Source organism: Carcharhinus amblyrhynchos, chromosome 7, assembly GCF_965287045.1.
Source record: "Carcharhinus amblyrhynchos chromosome 7, sCarAmb.v2.hapA, whole genome shotgun sequence".
Taxonomy (NCBI): domain Eukaryota; kingdom Metazoa; phylum Chordata; class Chondrichthyes; order Carcharhiniformes; family Carcharhinidae; genus Carcharhinus; species Carcharhinus amblyrhynchos.
In genome coordinates this window covers 121,141,428-121,157,511 of record NC_137330.1, presented here as the reverse complement: position 1 = coordinate 121,157,511, position 16,084 = coordinate 121,141,428, and the positions used below count along the sequence as shown (strand labels likewise).

At 45.3% G+C, this 16,084-nt stretch overlaps 1 protein-coding gene across 1 annotated transcript in view; it reads right to left on the bottom strand.

Moving 5' to 3' along the window:
* aida (axin interactor, dorsalization associated) overlaps positions 1 to 16,084 on the bottom strand; it is a 94,664-nt gene that overhangs the window by 78,162 nt on the left and 418 nt on the right. The window lies entirely within an intron of this gene.

Sequence of the window (16,084 nt, the reverse complement as noted above, 5' to 3'; positions counted from 1 at the left end):
CCATAACCCTTAATCCCCTTGCCTACCAAAAACCTATCTACCCTCGTCTTAAATATATTTAGCGAGGCAGCCTCCACCACTTCAACGGGCAGAGAATTCCAGAGATCCACCACCCTTTGAGTGAAGAAGAACTCCGTTCTAAACTGTTCCCCCCCCTTATCTTGAGGCTGTGCCCTCTAGTCCTGCTGTCCTTTGAGTGGGAAGAACCTCTCCACCTCTACCCTATCCATCCCTTTCATCATCTTGTACGTCTCAATGAGATCTCCCCTCATCCTTCTAAACTCTAACGAGTACAAGCCTAGTCTATTCAGCCTCTCCTCATAGCTCAACCCCCTCAACTCCAGTATCAGCCTAGTGAACCTCCTCTGCACTGCCTCCAAGGCCAAAATATCCTTGCGCAAGTGCGGCGACCAAAACGGCACACAGTACTCCAGCTGTGGCCTCACCAGTGCCCTGTACAGTTGCAGCAAGACCTCCCTACTTTTATATTCAATCTCCCTCGCTATGAAGGCCAGCATCCCATTCGCCTTCCTGACCACCTGCTGCACCTGCAGGCTGGGTTTTTGTGACTCATGCACAAGGACCCTTAGGTCCCTCTGTACCGTAGCATGCTGCAGCTTTTCGTCATGTAAGTAGTAGTCCCTCCTACCATTATTCCTACCAAAGTGGACAACCTCACACTTGCCAACATTATATTCCATCTGCCAGTTCCTCACCCATTTGCTCATCCTATCTAGATCCCTCTGCAGACTTTCCACACCCTTCACACAATTTGCCATTCCACCAATCTTTGTGTCATCAGTACCCGCCTCTACTAATACCTCTGGCAGATTGTCGCAGGCACTCACCACCCTCAGTGAAAATAATTGCCCCTCTGGACACTTTTGTATCTCTCTCCTCTCACCTTAAACCTATGCCCTCTAGCTTTAGACTTCCCTACCTTTGGGGAAAAAGATATTGACTATCTAGCCGATCTATGCCCCTCCTTATTTTGTAGACCTCTATAAGATTACCCCTCAGCCTACTACGCTCCAGAGAAAAAAGTCCCAGTCTATCCAGCCTCTTCTTATAACTCAATCCATCAAGTTCTGGTAGCATCCTTGTAAATCTTTTCTGCACTCTTTCTAGTTTAATAATGTCCTTTTACAATAGGGTGACCAGAATTACACACATTATTCCAAGTGTGGCCTTACCAATGTCTCGCACAACTTCAACAAGACATTCCAACTCCTGTATTCAATGTTCTGACCAATGAAACCAAGCATGTCAAATGCCTTCTTCACCACTGTTCACCTGTGACTCCACTTTCAAGCAGCTATGACCACGTGCCCCTAGATCTCTTTGCTCTGTAACTCTCCCCAACACCCTACCATTTGCTGAGTAAGTCCTGCCTTGGTTCTGAATGTAACGGGGCTGTTATGCGAAAGTGTAATTAAACATTTTATTTACCCACTACTGGGCCACAAGTGAGGGATATAGAAGAGCTTTGGAGATTGTCAATAGTTGATTGTCAAAATGATTACGTGTTTCTATTCCTTTCACGTTGAGTTTACTCATTTTAGCTCAGGTGGGACCAGCACCTGAAGTCATCTACCATTCCCTTTGGGAACTACATCTCAGCACTTACGTGTACATGTCATATACATGTGCTAGAACTTCCAACCAATCCAGGTATTGGGTTTGCTCGCATGACCCTACATATGTGGAGAGGGGGAATACCTTTGTGTCCGATGCCCCTGTCATGGTCTGAATTGAATATGTGAAATCGACGTGCCCAGTACTTTAGGTTCCCTAGACATTAGATACCAGGATACCTTAGTATTTATGACAGGATGAAATTCCACAACAGTACATCCTGTGCAGGTAGGCCAGGTCACATGAAGAGGAATACACCTTTCTTTAACAAATCGAACCCAGCTTCTAGTTTCACCCTGAAACAAATGCTCCAAAACCCAAAGGGGATATATTGTACTGAGAATAAGGCAAGCCCTGGGAATAACTTAAGCACAAGTGCATGTTATAACACTGTATACCAGAGCAGCCAGCTATGCATAAGTCCACCCAGTGATGATCGATCTTGTAATGTCTCTCATTGTTCAAGGGAGGCAACACCTACCTAACTCTCAATGGTATGCATTGGATTTGTGGGGCTCCCTATCAGGTAGCAGGGATCATGTTACCTTGGATACGTAGTCATAAGAACATAAGAAATAGGAGCAGGAGTAGGCCATCTAGCCCTTTGAGCCTGCCCCGCCATTCAGTAAGATCATGGCTGATCTGAAGTGGATCAGTTCCACTTTCCCGCCTTCTCCCCATAACCCTTAATTCCCTTGTCTATCAGAAATCTATCTACCCGTGACTTAAATATATTCAACGAGGTAGCCTTCGCCACTTCAATGGGCAGAGAATTCCAGAGATTCGCTACCCTTTGAGTGAAGACGTTCCTCCTCAACTCTGTTCTAAACTGCACCCCCCCCCCCCATTTATTTTGAAGCTGTGCCCTCTAGTTCTGGTTTCCTTTCTAAGTGGAAAGAATCTCTCTACCTCTACCCTATCGAGCCCCTTCATTATCTTGTAAGTCTCTCTAAGATCCCCCCTCAGCCATCTAAACTCCAACAAGTACAGGCCCAGTCTATTTGATCTCTCCTGATAAGCTAACCCCCTCATCTCTGGTATCAGCCTGGTGAATCTTCTCCGTACTCCCTCCAAGGCTAACATATCCTTACGCAAATAAGGGGATCAAAACTGCACACAGTCCTCCAGTTGCGGCCTCACCAGTGCCTTGAACAGTTGCAGCAAGACTTCCCTGCTTTTATATTCTATCCCCTTCGCGATAAAGACCAACATTCCATTTGCCTTCTTGATCACCTGCTGCACCTGCAGACTGAGTTTCTGCGATTCATGCACAAGGACCCCCAGGTCCCTCTGCACAGTAGCATGCTGCAGCTTTTCACCATTTAAATAGTAATCCCGCCTACTATTATTTCTACTAAAGTGGATAACCTCACATTTGCTAACGTTAAGCTCCATCTGCCAGGTCCTCGCCCACTCACAGCCTATCCAGATCTCCCTGCAGTCTTTCCGCGTCCTCCACGCAATTCGCTTTTCCACTCATCTTCGTGTCATGAGCAAATTTTGTTACCCTACACTCAGCCATACATTTATCATTCTACTCATCTTCCTTTTTTTGATGAGGCATTGATGTGCTATCATGCTAACAGAACACTACTTAGGCATCATGCTCCCTTGGTTTGGGATCGGGAGTTTGGCATAAGATGACAGTAATCTAATCTCAATTTTGAAAAAAATTGTTAAACATACAGCCTACGCCCTTACTGAAATCAATGATGAGATGGTTGCTATGTGCACCGTGACACTTCAGCATCAAATGGCACTAGATTTTATCCTGGCAGTAGTGGTGGAACATGTGGATCAGAGTGTTGTACGTACATACCTGATAAATCAGTCAATTACCGATCTAGCTAGTCACACAAAAAAAAGAGATTGAGAAACTCAAAGCAGGCTTAACTCTTCACTCTCAGAGGTTGGGCTTCAGGCTGGGAACATCAATCATAGAAGGGATTGTGTTCTTTTTTATTGTGATCCTAGCATTCTTTGTAGTTGTGCATCTACTCAAATGCTGCTCTGCACAAGTCATCAAGTCTACACAGGGTGCAGCAACAATAATGGCAGTTCGTGTGGAGAAAAAAGTCATCCTGAATGCCAAATAACCCTTCGAAACCCCAGAATATTTACTTAAAAACATCCATTTAGTGGCCTAATTCAAAAAAGGGCCAAAAGAGGGGTTATGTAGAGGGCTTTAGGAAAACCTGGGATTGACAAGACGAATAGATCAAGATAGGCTAATTTAAATTCAAAAAAGATTTAGACTGAATATAGTTTAGAGAAAGTACAAAACGCCTGAGATAGAGGTACAGTTTGCATAGAAACACATATTAGAGAGTTTAAATATCTATTTTTAAAAACATTATATCCTTATTAAAAACATACACTTTGGCTGATGGGATACAGTTGAGCAAGAATCACATTCCACGAAAAACAATACAGCTAATGAGTGAAGCAAAAAGAACTCTCTTATGAGCGTGAGCTTCAGACAGTGCAAGCTTCCCAGACAGTAGAACGAATAGAGCAATACAATTTTCCCGATAACAGTTGCTAAGTAGACAGAGGGAATAGAACTTTTGAAGTTTACGGACCTATGTATTCTCGTGCTGCCAGAGTGTAGAATGTTACTGGCCAAGGTAAATGATTCATACTAAAACAATTGGCTCACCACTGGTTAGGATGAGCAAATGAGACCGCCAAATGATTTTTGAAAAGTGTATAATTTTAATACTAACAACAATGCAATTTCGAATAGTTTGGGCTGCTAAAAATTGTTCTTCCACGTGCATGGACCAGACCTGGGCAATGAAATACAACTTCAACGAGAATTACTGTCTCCATGAGTCCTTTGTACTTGGTCTCCCAAAACACTTCTACAGCTGGAAAATCTCAGCCAATCTGACAGCATGTGTGGAGAAAGAAAAGAGTTAACATTTTGAGTCTGGGTGACCCTTCATTACAGCCGAAGACTAGAGAAGTTTTTGATTTGATTTATTGTCATATGTATTGGGGTACAGCATGCTACACAGACAAAACATAGCGTTCATAGAGAGGTTAGGGTGCAGATTATAGTGTTAGAGTCATAGCTAGGGTGTAGAGAAAGATCAGCTTAATATCTGGTACGGCCAAAAGTCTGATGGAAACAGGGAAGAAGCTGCTTAAGTCGATTGGCACAAGATCTCACACTTTTGTATCAACATCTGGAGCGCTGTGAGCAGTTCTGCCTCCCTTATTTAAGGAAAGATATTATTTTATTAGAGACAGCTCAAAGAAGATTCACTAGGATGAGCTTTATATAGAGGAAAGATTAAACAGGTTGGGATTTTAATTTAGAAGAATGAGAGGTGATCTCATAAGAACATAAGAAATAGGAGGAGTAGGCCATCTAGCCCTTCGAGCCTGCCCCGCCATTCTGGCTGATCTGTCGCTGCTCAGTTCCACTTTCCCGCCCTCTCCCCATAACCCTTAATCCCCTCTCTTATCAAAAACCCATCAACCCGCGTCTTAAAAATATTTAGCGAGGTAGCCTCCACCACTTCAACGGGCAGACAATTCCAGAGATTCACCACCCTTTGAGTGAAGAAGTTCCTCCTCAACTCCGTTCTAAACCGCCCCCCTTTTATCTTGAGGCTGTGCCCCCTAGTCCTACTGTCTTTTTTGAGCGGGAAGAGTCTCTCCACCTCTATCCTATCCATCCCATTCATCATCTTATACGTCTCAATGAGATCTCCCCTCATTCTTCTAAACTCTAACGAATACAAGCCCAGTTTATTCAGCCTCTCCTCATAGCTCAAGCCCCTCAACTCCGGTATCAGCCTAGTAAACTTCCTCTGCACTCCCTCCAAGGCCAAAATATCTTTGCGCAGGTGCGGCGCCCAAAACTGCACACAGTACTCCAGCTGCGGCCTCACCAATGCCCTATACAGCTGCAGCAAGACCTCCCTACTTTTATATTCAATCCCCCTCGCTATGAAGGCCAGAATCCCATTCGCCTTCCTGACCACCTGCCGCACCTGCAAGCTGGGTTTTTGCGACTCATGCACAAGGACCCCGAGGTCCCTCTGCACCGTCGCCTGCTGCAGTTTTTCGCCCCGTAAGTAATAGTCCTTTGAATTAAATACGATTCTTAAGAGGTTTGTCACAGCAAATACTAAGGGGATGATCCCTCAGGGGAGAGTCTAGGACCACAGAGCATAGTCTCATAATAAAAGGCGCAAATTTAAGATAGATGAGGAGGAATTTCTTAATAAGAACATAAGAAATAGGAGCAGGAGTAGGCCATCTAGCCCTTCGAGCCTGTCCCGCCATTCAACAAGATCATGGCTGATCTGAAGTGGCTCAGTTCCACTTTCCCACTTTCTCCCCATAACCCTTAATCTCCTTGCCTACCAAAAACCTATCTACCCGCGTCTTAAATATATTTAGCGAGGTAGCCTCCACCACTTCAACGGGCAGAGAATTCCAGAGATTCACCACCCTTTGAGTGAAGAAGTTCCTCCTCAACTCTGTTCTAAACTGCCCCCCCCCCCCTTATCTTGAGGCTGTGCCCTCTAGTCCTGCTGTCCTTTCTGAGCGGGAAGAACCTCTCCACCTCTACCTTATCCATCCCTTTCATCATCTTACATGTCTCAATGAGATCTCCCCTCATCCTTCTAAACTCTAACGAGTACAAGCCCAGTCTATTCAGCCTCTCCTCATAGCTCAACCCCCTCAACTCCGGTATCAGCCTAGTAAACCTCCTCTGCACTCCCTCCAAGGCCAAAATATCCTTGCGCAGGTGCGGCGACCAAAACTGCACACAGTACTCCAGCTGCGGCCTCACCAGTGCCCTGTACAGTTGCAGCAAGACCTCCCTACTTTTATATTCAATCCCCCTCGCTATGAAGGCCAGCACCCCATTTGCCTTCCTGACCACCTGCTGCACCTGTAGGCTGGGTTTTTGTGACTCATGCACAAGGACCCTTAGGTCCCTCTGCACCGTCGCATGCTGCAGCTTTTTGCCCTGTAAGTAGTAGTCCTTCCTACTATTATTCCTGCCAAAGTGGATAACCTCACACTTGCCAACACTGTATTCCAACTGCCAGGTCCTCGCCCACTCGCTCAGCCTATCTAGATCCCTCTGTAGACTTTCCACACCCTCCCACAATTTGCTGTTCCACTTATCTTTGTGTCATCAGCAAATTTCAACACCATGCACTCGGCTCCCTCCTCCAGATCATCTATATAAATGGTAGCTAGCTGAGGCCCCAGCACCGATCCCTGGGGCACTCCACTAGTCACCAACCACCAATCCGAATAGCACCCATTGACACCCACTCTCTGCCTCCTATTTGACAGCAGAGGATGGAGAGTCTTTGGAACTCCTTACCACAGAGAGCTGTGCGGGCAGAGTTTTTGGGTACATTTAAGATTGAGATCGATAGATTTTTGATCAGTAAGGAAATTAAGGGTTACAGGGAAAGGGCAGGAAAGCAGACATCAGGAATATTGGATCAGCCATCTCCACTTCTGACCCAATGGTGGAAAGGTCGTTGATGAAGCAGCTAAAGATGGTTGCATCTTGACACGAGTCTGAGGAATCCTTGCAGCAATTTCCAGGAACTGCGCTAACTCAGCTCCAACAACCACAATCACCTTCCTTTATGCTAAAGAACAAAGAACAACCCAGCACGGGAAACAGGCCCTTCGGCCCAACGAGCCCGCGCCGCCACATCGCCCTACACCTATTCTACCCTGCATGTCTACGAATGGGACCCTACTCAGTCAGATTCAGGGAAGAAATAGTGTCAATTTGGTGGAAACCAATTAGCCTAAGAGCACATCTTTGGGGTGCGGGAGGAAACCGGAGCGCCCGGAGGAAACCCACGCAACCACAGGGAGAATGCGCAAACTCCCACAGACACAGGCCCAAATCCATGTATCTGCACAGCTAGCAGTGCTAGTCACTGAGCTGTTGTGGAGCCCGTCTATCGGTCCAGGATCAAGCACACACACCGACATGAAGTACTAGGCCACTCCTGGACTTCCAAAAGCAGCCCACGCACAACCCGCCGTGTGCATGCCCCTCGCTTGACACGAGGTGGACCTCCACCTGTGGAATAAAGACAAAACATATTAGTTATACAGCCTGCCCTTCCGGTGTCTCCCGAGGTTTAACCCTATTTAATAGCCCCTACCATATCCCTCCATTCCCGTTTCACTCATATGCCTATCTAACTGCATCTTAAACGAGTCCAACGTGCCTGCCTCCACCACCCTACTCGGTAGCGCATTCCAGACCCCCACAACTCTCTGTGTAAAGAACCTTCCTCTTACCTCCAAATTATACCTCCCCCCCCCTCACCCTTAAGTGATGACCTCTTGTGTTCGTACCCAGTCTAGGGAGCAGTCTCTCACTATTAACTCTATCTATTCCCTTCAGTATCTTATATACCTCTATCATGTCCCCTCTCAATCTCCTTCTTTCCAAGGAGAATAGCCCCAGTCTCCTCAGTCTCTCCTCGTAACCCAGTCCCCCCATGCCAGGCAACATCCTGGTAAACCTCCTCTGCACCCTTTCCAGAGACTCCACGTCCTTCCGGTAATAAGGTGACCAGAACTGGACGCAGTACTCCAAATGCGGTCTAACCAACGTTCTGTATAACTGAAGCATTAGACGGCAGCTTTTATACTCTAAGCCCCTTCCTATAAAGGCTAACATCCCATAAGCCTTCCTAACAACGTTCTCCACTTGTGACACAACCTTCATGGATTTGTGGACCTGCACTCCCAGGTCTCTCTGTACGTCTATACTCCTAATCGGCCTACCTTTTATCACATAGCTCCTCTCTGCATTATTCCTTCCAAAATGCATCACCTCGCATTTGTCAGGATTAAATGCCATCTGCCACCTATCTGCCCACTGCACCAACCTATCTATATCCTGTTGTATCACCTGACAATCCAGTTCTGTACCCGCCAACCCTGCCATCTTGGTGTCATCAGCAAACTTGCTGATCACACCACCTACTCCCTCTTCTAAGTCATTTATGTAGACTACAAAGAGGAGAGGTCCCAGTACCGAGCCCTGCGGCACACCACTGGTCACTGGCCTCCAGCCCGACAAGGTACCCTCCACAACTACCCTCTGTCTCCTATTTCCCAACCAGTTCTCAATCCACCTAACTACCTGGCCTCGTATCCCATGAGCCTTAACCTTTTCTACCAGCCTACCGTGAGGGACTTTGTCAAACGCCTTACTGAAATCCATATAGATGACATCAACGGCTCTCCCATCGTCAACCGTTTTTGTCACCTCCTCAAAGAATTCCACCAGATTCGTAAGGCAAGACCTCCCTCTAACAAAGCCATGTTGCGTATCCCTAATCAGATCGCAACGCTCCAAATGCTCATACATCCTACCCCTAAGTATTTTTTCCATTAACTTCCCTACCACCGACGTCAAACTCACCGGCCTATAATTCCCAGGGTTATCCCTACTACCTTTTTTGAACAACGGGACCACATTTGCTACCCTCCAGTCTTCTGGGACCTCACCTGTGTCCAAAGAAGAGACAAAGATGTGCGCCAGAGGCCCAGCAATTTCATCTTTCGCCTCCCTAAGCAGCCTGGGATAAATACCATCAGGCCCCGGAGCTTTATCCGTCCTTACGCTACCTAAAAGCCCTAGCACTTCCTCTCTCGTAATAACTATATCCTGCAACTGAACCTCCGCTCCCTCCAAGAGACCGCACGATTCCGAACCCCTCTCCTTCGTGAATACCGACGCAAAGTATTCATTCAGGAGCTCCCCCATTCCCTCCGACTCAATACACAACTCTCCACTCTTGTCCCTAAGAGGACCAATTTTCCCTCTAACTACTCTCTTGCCTCTAATATAGGAATAAAATGCCTTAGGATTATCCTTAATCCTACCGGCCAAAGCCATCTCATGCCCTCTCTTCGCCCTTCTAATTCCCCTTTTTAGCTCCCTCCTACTCTCTCTATATTCCTCCAGCGCACACTCCGTACCCATTTGTTTTGACCTATCATACGCCTCCCTCTTCTTCCTAACCAAGTCTTCAATATCCCCCGTAATCCACGGCTCTCTAATCCTACCTTTCCCATCCTTTCGCTTAACCGGAACAAACCTCCCCTGCAACCATTTCATTTTGTCCCTAAAAGCCTCCCACTTGCCAACCGTGGACTTGCCAGCTAACAGTCCCTCCCAGTCAGTTTGCTGCAGCTCCCTCCTAATCCTGCCATAGCTCGCCTTTCCCCAGTTCAGCACACTCCCGCTTGGACGGCACTCGTCCCTTTCCATTTTTATCCTAAAGTAGACGGACTTGTGGTCACTGTTCGCCACATGTTCGCCTACCTCTACCTCACCCACCTGCCCTGGCTCGTTTCCCAACACTAAATCCAGTATAGCCCCTCCCCTAGTCGGGCAAGTTACATACTGTTCTAGCGACCCTTCCATAACACATTTCACAAACTCCTCTCCCTCCGTACCCCCAGCTCTAGGCCCCCTCCAATTCACTCCGGGAAAATTAAAATCACCCACTACAACCACTCTATTCTTTCTGCACCTGTCCAAAATGCCCCTGCAAATTCCCTCCTCCACTGACTTTGGGCTGTTGGGTGGCCTATAGTACACCCCTAGCAGTGTGATCTCTCCCTTTTTATTCCTCAACTCCACCCACAGCGACTCAATCCCTATCTCTTCCATATCGCCCTCCCTCTGCACTACTGTGATGTTTTCCTTGACTAACAGTGCCACCCCTCCACCTCTCTTCAACCCTCCTCTGTCACACCTAAAACACGAATGCTAGTTAACATTCCAACCAACGGAGTGTCCCCAATCCTGATTCCCATTGGCTTCAGTTTTGTTAGGGCTTCTTGATGCCGCAGTCAGTCAAATGCTGCCCGAGTGTCACAGGCAGTTGCTCTTCTCCACTGTCTGTTCAAATAGCACTTACTTTCTCAATCAGGACCTGTGTGAATAATGATTACTTGGGCAAGACAGAACTGTACCATTCCCATTCAAGAGTAAGGAACCCAAACAATATAGCAAAATGAAAAAAGTAGTAACAATAAAAAAGCTGCAAACTGCATAACATGTTCCCTCTCCTTCCAGTTTCCACAAGCCCTATTAAAAAAACTCTTTTTTGGGGACACGTCTATAATAACCAGTTGAGGATCTCTCAAGAGGACACTTCCAGGAATAGTCCACTAAGGCCGGTTTCCTGCAAAAGAAGTTACACACCCATTTCCTGTTTTGAGGAAAACACCTTACAGACCAACCAATACAGACACACATTATGAAGAAAGGCACTGGCCACAACAGGGAACAACCGCTACTCTTTTGACATGAATGCCTTGAATCCAATTACATAAAAGCACAGTAACATCATTACAATTCCCTTTCTTACTACTGAAATGAAACCCAACACAAACATCATGGGAGGTAATGCTGCAACTTTACAAGACCCTTGTCAGACCCCACTTGGAGTACTATGTACGGTTCTGGTCGCCTCACTACAGGAAGTATGTAGAAGCTATTAAGAGGGTGCAGAGGAGATTTACAAAGATGTTGCCTGGATTGGGAGGCATGCTTTAGGAAGATAGGTTGAGGGAGCTAGGTGTCTTCTCCCTGGAGAGACGAAGGTTGAGAGGCAACCTGATAGAGGTTCATAAGATGTTGAGAGGTATACATTGGGTGGATTCTCGGAGGCTATTTCCCAGGGCTGAAATGGTCGCTACGAGAGGACACAGGTTTTAAGGTGCTGGGGCGCAGATACAGAGGAGATGTCAGGGGTAAGTTTTTCACTCAGAAGGTGGTGAGTGAGTGGAATCGGCTGCCATCGGTGGTGGTGGAGGCGAACTCGCTGGGGGTCTTTTAAAAGACTTCCGGATGAGTACATGGGATTTAATGGGATTGAGAGTTATAGATAGTTCTATGGCCTGGTAGGTATGGTTATAATCGGCCCAACTTGTGGGCCGAAGGGCCTGTTTGTGCTGTAGTGTTCTATGTTCTATGACTAAAAATTCAAGGATGGAAATAAAATGCATCTTTTCAACTATCAATTTTTCTTTCACACAGAAAGAAAAATGGGAGGGATGCCCATAAATCATCACATCACATAAGAAGTGACAACACAGGAGGCCTTTCAGCCTGTCATTCTGCAATGTCTCACCAAAGGAACAATTTACCTTGTGCCATTCCCAGGCCTTATCTTATAATCTTGCACTTCTTTCCTTTTCTGATAATAATCCAACTCCCTCTTAAATGCTTTGATCGAACATATCCCCATCACACCCAGGCAGTGCAGTCCAGATCTTTGTATAAAAAAATCATTTCCTCATGCTGCTTCTTCTGTCAATCACCTTAGATCTCTGCCCTCCGTTTCTCCAACTGGACACGAGGAGGAACAGTTTTTACCAGTTTCTAATCTCTCCAAAACTTTACTGCTGCCATGATTTTGGACACCTCTAACAAATCTCCTCTCAACTTACTTTTGAGGGTAGCTAATGTCGCTCCAAAATTCAAAAAGGGAGGTAGAGGGAAAATAGGGGATTTATAGACCGGTAAGGTTAACATTGATAGTGGGGAAAATCCTCAAATCCATTATCAAGAACTTTATAGCAGAGCATTTAGAAAGCAGTGGCAGGATTAGACAGTCAGCATGGATTTACGAAGGGGAAATCATGCTTGACAAATCTGTTGGAATTCTTTGAAGATGCAGCTAATAGAATTGACAAGGGGGAACCAGTAGATGTGGTATTTTTGGACTTTCAGAAAGTGTTTGACAAAGTCCCGCGTAAGAGATTATCATGCAAGATTAAAGTGCATGGGATTGGGGGAAGTGTATTGAGATGGATAGAAAATTGGTTGGGAGAGAGGAAACAGAGTAGGAATTAATGGCTGCTTTTCAAATTGACAGGCTAGTGGAGTACCATAGAGATCAGTGCTGGGATCCAGCTATTCATAATATATATTAATGATTTGGATGAGGGAATAAAATTTAACATCTCAAAGTTTGTAGACGATACCAAATTGTGTGGGAGGGTGAACTGTGACGAAGATGCAGAGATCCTTCAAAATGATCTGGGCAGGTTGGGTGAGTGGGCAAATCAATGGCAGATGCAGTACGCTTGGGATAAATGTGAAGTTATTCACTTCGGAAACAAAATCAAGGTGGCATTTACTACCTGAATGGCTGTAAATTGGAAGAGGGAAGTGTACAGTGAGACCTGGGTGTCCTTGTCCACCAGTCACTGAAAGTAAGCATGCAAGTGCAGCAGACAGTAAAGATGGCAAATGGCATTTTGGCCTTCATTGTGAGAGGTTGAGTACGGGAGCAGGGATGTGTTGTGGCAATTTTACAAGGCCTTGTGTGTAGTTTGGTCTCCTTTTCCAAGGAGGAACATTCTTGCTCTTGAGGGAGCACAACAAAGGTTTACCAGGCTGATTCTAGAGATGGCGGGACTGATGTATGAGGACAGAATGATTAGGTTAGGATTGTTTTCGCTGGAGTTCAGACAAATGAGGGGGATCTCATAATGACATAAAATTCTAACAGGATTAGACAGGGTAGATTCAGGGAGGATATTTCCAATGGTGAGAGAGTCCAGAACCAGGGGTCACAGTCAGGGTCCAGGGTTGACAATTTAGGACAGAGGTGAGGAGACATTTCTTCATCCAAAGAATCATGAGCTTGTGGAATTCATTACCACAAGAAGCAGTTGATGCCAAAACATTGAATGTATTCAAGAGGCGGCTGGATATAGCACTTGGGACAAACAGGATCAAAGGTTAAGGGAAAAAAGCAGGATTAGGCTATTGAGTTGGATGATCAGCCTGATCGCAATGAATGGCAGAGTGGACTCAAAGGTCCATACGGCCCCCTCCTACTTTCTATGTTTTCTCCAAGGAAAACAGTCCCAATTTCTCCAATCAACTGAATATCCCATGTAACTGAAATTCCTCATTGCTGAGACCATTATGTATTTTTTTTCTGCACTCTCTCAAATGCCTTCACATCTTTCCTAAAAGCGTGGTGCTTAGAACTGGATACAATACTCCAGTTGAGGCCAAATCTGTATTTTATACAGTTTATTGCATTCAAAGGAAGCAGACTCAACAAGCTGGGCCAGCATTTATTGCCCATCCCAAATTGTCCTCGAAGATATTAGCGAGAAGTGGTAGTGGCACGGTAGCACATTGGTTAGCACTGCTGCTTCACAGCTCCAGGGTCCTGGGTTCGATTCTCGACTCAGGTCACTGTCTGTGTGGAGTTTGCACATTCTCCTTGTGTCTGCGTCAGTTTCCTCCGGATACTCTGGTTTCCTCCCACAGTCCAAAGACGTGCGGGTTAGGTTGATTGGCTATGCTAAGAAATTGCTCTTTAGTGTCCAGGGATGCATAGGTTAGAGGGATTAGTGGCTATAATAAGTAGGGATATGGGGGTAGGGCCTGGGTGGGATTGTGTTTGGTGCAGACTCAATGGGCTGAAAGGCCTCTTTCTGCACTGTAGAGTTCTATGATTCTAAAAGTGCCTTCTTGAATCACTACAGTCCATGTGCTATAGGAACACCCACAGTGCTGTAAGGGAGTTCCAGGATTTTGACCTTGCTACATTTGTACTCTCTGCCCCAGCAACAAGGCTGTAGCCATAATTCACTGCTCTCTCAACCAGTCCTGCCATTAACAATTGATGTACCTGTACACCAAGGTTCTTCTGCTCCCACACTCCCTTTAGAGTTGTATCCCTTCATATTTGTCTGCATTAATTTCATCTGTCCCTCAACAGCCTATCCCACCAACCTGCCTTTTCAAAATTTGAGACGATCCTTCCCACAGTGCCTAATCGTAAGTTTTTTTTAATCATACACAAATTCAGAATTTGTGTCCTTTACACAATGTCCAGGTAATATCAGGAAGAGATACGGTGCTAACACTGACCCCTGGGGAATGCCATTCCAGTCTGTGAAACGCCCATTGACCACTATGCACTTTCTTGTCATTCAGTCAGTTTTAAATCTACATCACCATTGCCCTTTTATTCTGAGGTATAAAGCTTTGCTCAGTCTTGTGTGGCATCTTATCAAATTCCTTTTGCATATCCATACATACATCAACAGCATCACCTTTATCCACTGTGGTTTTTTTTACAAAAGTGTACTTATATAAAAACTGAAATACATATTATGAAACATTTCAAATTTTTATAACAGTAAAGTGGAACGGTCATTTTCTCCAGAGATCAAAAAGTACTCGGAAGTGCTTCAGTTTAGTAATGAGAACATTGCATATATTTCATCAGTTATGTTGCACTCTGAGGTGCTTCAATACATTTGCATAGAATTAGGATTAAACACACAGTCCAAGGAGTTTTACTTGGCTACCAGCCCCTCAATGTATCTCGTCTGAGAGGCCTTACACTGTGGCCTTTCCTCACTGCACCTTGGTGGCTGCTGCACCAAGGACCAACCCTGTATTGCCTCATCAGAAACTCCAGCAAGTTCCAAAATACAATTTGCCTTCAACAAATCTATGCTGGTCTTCCTTTGTTAACACACATTTAATGAAAGTGACTGGCCTGTAGCTGCTGCCTTGTTTTTGCACTCTTTTAAACAAGGCTGTCCTCTTGCACCACCCCAAGTGTAAGGAAGACTGGAGAATTATGGCCAGTGCCTCAATTGTCACTTCCCTCCACATCCTTGAATGCCTCTTATCTGGTCCTGGTGTTTTATCAGCCTATCCTCTTATGTCTAAACTGCCTGCTCTTTCGTCATGACCTGTACAACATCTTGTTCCTTGGTAAAGACAGATGCAAAGTGTTCATTTAAAATCCCAGCTATACCCTAAATCTATGGTATTGTTTCTTGATTCAAACAGCTTTTGCTGCTTCAGATCTCCAGAGCTGACAATGCACACATTCATGCATGTAATACATTTTAAAAAGACTATCTAATACAAATGAGTATGCTAGCAGTTTTATGTTCTGATTTATCAAACAAGTTCAATAAACTGTGCAGTCAAGGGAAGGGGAAGGGCACAATGTCAGAATAGTGACCAGAACCTTTGACACAAGGAAGTTAAAAAAAGTGAGCAATTTATCCAAAACCACCCTAACCAGAGGGCAGGTTAACACAAGAGGAGGGGCTGGAAAAAGACTCCTATCATGTATGTACCATTCTGATACCATTCATCTAATATAACATAGGGGTACGTGTATTTGCCAATGACCAGATACAAAACCTAATATATAACATATTTATGGAACATATGAAACTATTAATTCCCCATTTTGTCCAGTTGCAATGATCAGCTAATTCAAACTCCAATGCAAACAAAAAATCCAAGTATTCTCGTTCAAAACAGAGCAAGCACCAACATATCCTCCTGTCTCCACCCATAACAAAAGAGGGTGTGGATGCAGAATGAACTGAACAAGACACTGTCATTTTAAACCTA